Source organism: Tupaia chinensis, unplaced genomic scaffold (genome assembly GCF_000334495.1).
Source record: "Tupaia chinensis unplaced genomic scaffold, TupChi_1.0 Scaffold000352_1, whole genome shotgun sequence".
NCBI lineage: Eukaryota > Metazoa > Chordata > Mammalia > Scandentia > Tupaiidae > Tupaia > Tupaia belangeri.
This window is the reverse complement of record NW_006159846.1, coordinates 109,463-117,219: the sequence shown is the minus strand read 5'-3', so window position 1 is coordinate 117,219 and position 7,757 is coordinate 109,463.

Here is a 7,757-nt window from a genome sequence, read left to right as displayed (position 1 = left end):
TTTAGGCACCATAAAGCAAAAATCTCTGCAAAAAAAAAAAAGAAAGAAAGAAAGAAAAAAAAGAAAAAAGCAACTTTGTATTTTTTTCCTGAAACAGTTTTTAAGTAATTAATTTACATTCATTCCCTAAGCATTGTCATAGCATGCAAAATGTGATTTCCCATCCAGAATATAGTGCATAGTGGCTTAATCATGCATGCTACCATCAACATTTTACATTTCTAGTTATATATGTCTATATATTATTATATATATTACCCCTATTTCTTACCCTCTGCCCTTTCCCACCCTCTTCTCACACTATCTCTGTAGAGACAGTAGTTTTCCATCCTTTCCCCCCATATTGTATTGATCACACAATTTCTTAAATAATCTAACTAGTTTTAATAGCAAGTTCAGTTGGTAATTTCAAGAAAGCAGTTTCAATATAAATCAAAGAAATCATAAGGAATGCTGCTTGAAACTTAAAGCCAGGAAGCAGGTTAGGATTCTGTTCAAATGGTAGGAACATGAACCTACTGACATCTCATGACAGGACACAAAATCCTTAATACCAGACAACAAAGCCTACAAGAAAATCAGAAAAGTTTTAGTCAAAAGTCATGGGACCAGCAGGTGGCATGGTGGTTAAGGTGCTGGACACTCCCACATGGCCGACCAGGGTTCAAGTCCTGAATCTGGTGGCTTGCTTTCTCACTTCCTCTCTCTCTCACTCTCAACCTTTGTCTCTCTTGGTCAAATTAAAATAAATAAATAAATAAAAATAAAATAATTATAAAAAATCCATAAAATTCTATTTCACCCATTCAGTCTCATGTACTTAATCTCCTGTTGCGGTTCAGTTTTTCTGATTAAATTCTGGTATATGATATTCAACTCCAGACTTGTCCTTATGATTAAGTAGGCCCTTTACTTAGGTTTTTAACTCTTATTTTTGTGTATCTGTATTTAAATTTCTGGATATACCACTCCCTTGAGAATTTCTTAGAGATATGTTCTGCTGCTGGTAAATTCTTTCAGGTTTTGTTTATCTGAGAATGTTCTTATCTTTTCTTTCCACATGAAGGATAATCATAAGAGGTACAATATCCTTGATTGTAATTGCTTTTCTGTAAACACTTCGAATATATTTTCCCATTCTTTCCTTGCTTGCATTGTTTCCGATGATAGGTCTACTGTTATACTGATTGGATATCCTTTGTAGGTAATTTGCAGTTTTTCTCTTGCCAGTCTTAGTATCTTGTCTTTGTCTGTGGTTTTGGTCAACCTGGCTATAATGTGTCTTGGAGAAGATCTTCTTGGGTTGATTCTATTTGAGGTCCTTTGTATTTCTTGGGAATGGATCTCTCTAGGTTTGGAAAATTTTCTTGCAGGATTTTATGTAATAGATTTCTAGTCATCTTATGGATGCTGTATTTCTTCCTAATTCTTGAAGTTCAATCTGAACATTCAGGAGCATACAGAAAGAAGTCATCTGGAATCTATTTTCTTCCATTGTGATTTTTTGTGCAGCAGATTCAGTAGATATTGAGGAATATGTTAACTCAAATAATATTTGGATGTTTGGCTATAGTTCCCTTAGATTCGTCTAGAAACATAGTAAATAAAGATTGAGGAGCAGATAGATGAGATAAAAGAAAAAGAAAAGGAAACAGAGAGAGAGCGCAAAAACAACACCACTAACAAAGAAACAGAGGGAAAAAGGAAAAAAAGGTTAAAAAGTAAAAAAAAAAAATTATTTTAAAAAGGCACAAAATACAAAACTGCATAGTGCACAGGAGTACCACACAAAATCACTAGTTCTCAGGATCCATGAGAAATCTTTTGCAGGCCTGGTTCTTGCCTCTCCTGCCACTCAAGATTATGAGCTGGAAGCTGAATCATCAGTAGGAAATCTTTATCTCCTTTTTCCCTGAAATCACTAGTTCTCAGGAGCCAAGAGGAATCTTTTGCCAATCTTTTTGTGTTTTCATAAAATTATTTAATTTTGCTTTTTATTATCATTATTATTTTAATTTGACCAATGTGAGATGTTATGTGCAAAAGCAAAGCAACCAGGTCTGGGATTCAAGCCACAGTCAGCCGTGTGGGAGTCCAGCATGCCTTAACCATCATCCCACCTGGTGGCTCCCGGACATCTTAATATATGTGTATGAACCATTACATTTTTGTATGTGTTGTTGTTTAAGTTAATCATGGTTAAGGTCTTGTGGCAACCTAGGCACAAGGTAGGCACAAAAAATGCTCAATAAATGTTAGTTAAATGACAAACAGGAATGGTAGTCCTGTGCTGCAGAGTTCCTTTTTCTGTCCAACCCCCAGAGAGAAGGTTCCAGCTTAGGTTAAATTGCAATATGGTCTTCTTAATAAATAATTATTAGGGGTCAGCAGGTGACATGATGGTTAAGGGCACTGGATTTACACATGGCCAACCACTGTTCGAGTCCTGGACCTGGATGCTTGCTTTCTCACTCTCCCTTTTTTTCTCTTTTCTGTCACTCACTGGTAAAATTAAAATAATAATAACAATGAATGGAACTAACTAAATAAATAACTCCTTTAAACATTTTATTTAGTTATTAAATTTTATTTAATATTATCATTATTTAATTTGCAACTTGGCACATGTGCTCACCAGAGAGTGACAGAGAGAGAGAGGAAGAGATGGAAAGTAATAAAACAGGCCTTCGGGCCTAAGACTCAAACCATGGTCAATCACATAGGAACCCAGTGCCTCAACTACCATGCCACCTGGTGGCCTGCAATATGCTCCTCCCAACTCTTCTGAACATGCTATCCTCTCCAGTATCAGCTTATTAAAAAAGATGATTATAAAATATTTAAGGTACTATGTTGATATTTTAACTCATCATGATTTATTTCCTCACTATTAAATCAATTTTAGAAATAAATAAAAAATATGGGCTTGCTCTAAGTGGTTCCTTTTATTGTTATTGAAGCAGTTGGAGTTAGGTCTCAGTGACCACAGTGAAGTTCAGATGCTCACTGCTGAAGAGCCAACACTTGAGAGACAAGTGTTTATGAAAAGGAAAGGTAGTTTTATTCAGGAAACTTTGACCTGAAAAGATGGTAAACTAATGCTCAAAAGACATCTCCCTTCAGGGAAATCAATTTGGCTGATGAGAAACACCTACTGTGGCATCTCTCTGAAAAGAAACAGCATCAAATAAATGCCAACACTTCTAGCAGTGCAGTGATGCAAGACTGACAAACTGCAAGAAATAGACTGGAAACTCCTATTGTACTGAATCTCAGCTTACAGACATAAAGGAGGAATAAATTATCTGAACTTGGAGACGAGACGCTCCAGAGCCCTGTGCACCACAAAGGAGAAGGTGAGAGGAACTATCCCCCAAAACTACATATTTCATACACCAAGCTCAGACCCCAGCACTTTTAAACTGCATAATAAAACTGGTAAGGAGGTAACACTCATTATAGGAAATTAAAAAGTTATAGCACTTAAGTGTAAACATTAAATTTTCTTCACCACCCTGCCCTAAGAGCTTGGCACTGTCTTGAAAGCGAACCAGGTGGTAGAGTATAGAATATGATTAGTACCAGTCTTACATCTCCACAGTTCTATAGGTTGAAAGAGACAACACGGAGGAGAAAAATCCTCTGCTTTTGGGAGAAATAAGGGGAATACCTCCAATGACTGAAAACTACCAGCTCCTTTACACAATGTAGACTAAGAGCTTGTGGATTCCCATCCCCACTACCAGTACATGTGAAAGTATCATCTCCATCAAAGACAGAAATCTGGATATTTCCTCCAACTAACTGGCAGGCCTACACTTTCCCTCTTTGCAGACTCAAATATCAGTGAATGACTACTTTTCCCCTCTAAGGTCACCTGCAGTGCAGTCCTTCAGAATATCCCTGAACTGTTAAATGTAGAAAAATCTGAGAGAAAGGTATCTGAGAAATGGGCACCAGGGGTTGCCATCTCAGTTACAGGAAATATGCAGGGCACTGTCCCAGGAAATCCATAATGCTGGAGAACATTATCTAGTCATCTGGTTGCTATCATGAGTTTGCTTGGATCTTATCAATCACTGGCTGATGCCAGGCACCCTAGGTCAGCCATGCTGACCCCATTTGATCCCCTGAGACTCAGAAACATTCTATTTCTCAGGAGGTTACCTTATCAGGGCCACATACAAGTTTTGCAGAACCCCTGTCCCAGAGGCTTTACTGACTGTGCATCCAGGGTCAAATTGACCCCACCAAATTTAGTTTGCCTCTGACTCCTCCTAAAACCCTCCCTAAGACTACTTCTGAATTTTGTGGGTCACCCTGAGCCCTTCTATGGCAGCGAGTTAGGCTTTGCTTGGACCCACAAGTCTTGTCTCGCCTCCTAGCCTTGTGGGCTATCTCCCCTGAACTCTGTTCAGGTTTAGTTGGACCCATTGACCTTTGAGCATTGCAACGAACCTCAACTGACCCTGTTCCACGTAGGGCCTTACTTTCTGCCTTCCTTTTGCTTAGTCCTGTCCATATCCTGGCATATCAGGCTTCCCTACTCAAGCCCAAATGAGCTGTACTGGTCTCAAGGGGAGCTTAACCTAAGCCTGGTTAGGGTACACTTGGAAGCCATTCTGCTCTGCTAACCTCTGGGCTTTATAAACTTTCCTGAACACACCTTACTGGGTCCACACTGGCCTCATCTTAGGGTCTCACAAGGTGGCATTTCTGAACATGCTTAGCCCTGCTTGGCCTACCCACCTCTGTACCTCATGGGATCATCACTCCTGGTACCACATGAGTTCCATTTTCCCTCTTCTGTCATTATCCCTCAGAATCATACAGAAACCATGTACAAAACTTGCTCACTCCATACAATATGAAGGACCCTGCTTAGTTTTCACTTCCTCTAACAGGTACATACACATTCTTCCTGGATTCACTGAGCCCTGGTAAATGATTAGCCCTATACAGGGCCCCATCTGAGTCCTACTAATCCATAGCTTTGGATGGAGTCACAGAGTCCCCTTACCAAACTCCAAAGATAATCGCCTCCCATCTATCACGTCCCCTGATTAAAAAAAAAAAAAAAAAAAAAAAGGAAGAAAGAAAAAAAAATAATGAGAATCAATGCTAAAATCGTCAACTACTACTAAATGCCAAGTGGTTAACTTGTACTAAAGGTCACAGTCATATGGAATATAACTTAAGAATACTAAAAAGTAATAGTAATAAAACACCACCACTAGGTGGTATTTACTATCATGCAGGTAGGTAGTGAGGTGGTCAAAGTTACTGGACTTCTACATGACCAATTGTGGTTTGAGTCCTGGATTGGACAGCTTCCTTTCTCACCTTTCCTCTCTCGGTCACTGGTCAAATTGAAAAATAATAATGATAATATTAAATAAAGTTAAATAATTAAATATACCACTATACAAGATACTCCTCAAATCAGGAAGGAGTACTCCTCGAGATGCCTGAAATCCAAAGGCATATGAGAAATATAAAAATGAATAAATAAAAATAAAACAAAAACCCAAACCAAAAAGAAGGAAATATCTCACTTCCAAAGGAACATACTAACTCCCTTCTAATGAATAAAGTACATAAAATTATATAACTGTTGGAAACTGAATTCAGGATATTGACTATACCAAAACTCAATGAGATGCAACAAAATTTCAGAAAATGAGAAAAACAGTGAATGACATGATAAAGCTCCAGAGAGACAACTAGCTTTAAAAAGAATAAAAGAGAAGGGCAGCAGGTGACATGCAGGTTAAGATGCTGGATCTCACATAGACAACACTGTAGTTCAAATCCTGGACCCAAAAGCTTCAAAATCACATGTGTGGTGTATGCTCAAAATTCTGTACAGAGACTAGGGAAGAGATTGTGCTGTAGTCATCTGCCTGGGGGATAATTTCTCACTTTCTCTCTCTTTATCTCTTTGAGGAGGACATGCACCCAATAGCCAAATCAAAGAGATTCAAATGAAAATCCTTCAGATAAACAGTACAATATAGGTAATAAAATATCCTGTAAAGTGCACTGACAAAAGATTAGGCTATGCAAAAGAGTATCTGAACTTAAAGATACAACTTTGCAAATAGTCCAAACTCTGAAAACGAAAATTAAAAATGAAGAGAACAGTAAGTGCCTGTCCTTCCTGAAAGACGATTTTTCAGATACTTACTGTCTTTCTCTGTTGATCACATGTTCTCTATGGGGGAGTAATTGGCCAGATTAACAAGGTCATGACAGATGCCCAGCTGATTTGGTGTCTTTAACTAACATAACAGAACCTTCATCCAATCCATTAAAGATAGAATTTAAGAGGCTATCATTTCAATAAATTTGATACTTTGCCTCTGTCTAGAATACCATTTATAGTTTTCTCTCAACCATTCAAAATAATCAATGAATGATCCATTCAGCCTTTGCTACTATTGTTGAAATTTACTTCAACATTCCTTGGAAATAGTTATGGTAAAGCTGCATCAAGAACTTTTCTTAAGAGGCAGAATTGTTATCACTCTCCTGGGTTCTTAATTAAAATCTATACCACAGTTTTTGTAAACAATTTTATCCATTCTGGGGCACTCTCTTGGAATGAACTTGAGTCAGCTGATAAAGGTCTCAATATGTAGGCTCTCAAGTTTACACATTTAAATTGAATTCCCTAACAACACATATGGGAACCTCAGTTGGGTATGAAAAATCATTTACAACATCAGTTTTTGTTCATAGGTTATATACTAAGGCTAGTATTGCTTTACATGAGAGGGTAGCCAAACTAGGGTGGTTAAAGTTACAACTGGTTACAACTGGAGTCTGTTGTATTATCTTCTGTGGGGGGGGGTGGAGATGGAGGTTAAAGAGCAGAGTTAAAAATGTGGAAGATTATACAGAAGAGCATGAAGAGGTGCAAGAGAGGTAGTGGAAGAGTGGTTGGAGTAGAACAGTTCTCTAAAATTTTAATACAAAAATAGATTCTGGTAACTTTTTATTTACCTCCTGAGGTATCTGAGGTAGCTTTTACATTGATATGACATTGAAAGTAACTTTCTCATTCAATTTGCCTGACTCTATAACCAGCTTTTCCCAATTATGCATATGAACATGCCATTTAGAAATTTCAAAGGATCTCCAATTTTTGCAAATGAAGATTGGGGTCACTGCAACTTTTGTGGGCCCATTTTCTTAAGTACTTGCAAGGTGGGACAACAAAGACCTCACACACAAAACCAGGTGATGTTTCCAAGTGTTGTCCTTTACAGGAAACTGCTCGTGATGAGTGATTGCTCACAACTTAAAAGCTTTTTCAAAAGGGACCAAAAATTCGGAAGTCTATAGGGTCAAAGGATACTGACCATGGTTATTGCTCAAGGTTTTTAACCTTGAGAATATTCAATCCTTTTAGTGTCTAAAAATTCTAGAAACTAGGTGGCAGTAGAATGCTCAGATTACCAAGTGATAGGTCTCTTGAGTATTTGTTCTGGCTGAGAAAAATTTTTCTAATATATTCCAATAAGATTAAGACTCCTTCATATCATGAGAGAAACCTCTCAGGCAATCCTAAATGTTTCTTAGTTTCCTAGGGACACTTTTCAGGACAGGGAGAGCAACTGTCTTAACTTTTAGGTGGAGATACCACATTATGGACCTTTACCATTTCAAAACTAAGAGTTTTGTTTATAATTAAAATATGGTGAAGTTTTTTTCAAGGCACATGCTAGGCCTCTAGTCCAGTGAAAATGATGCAC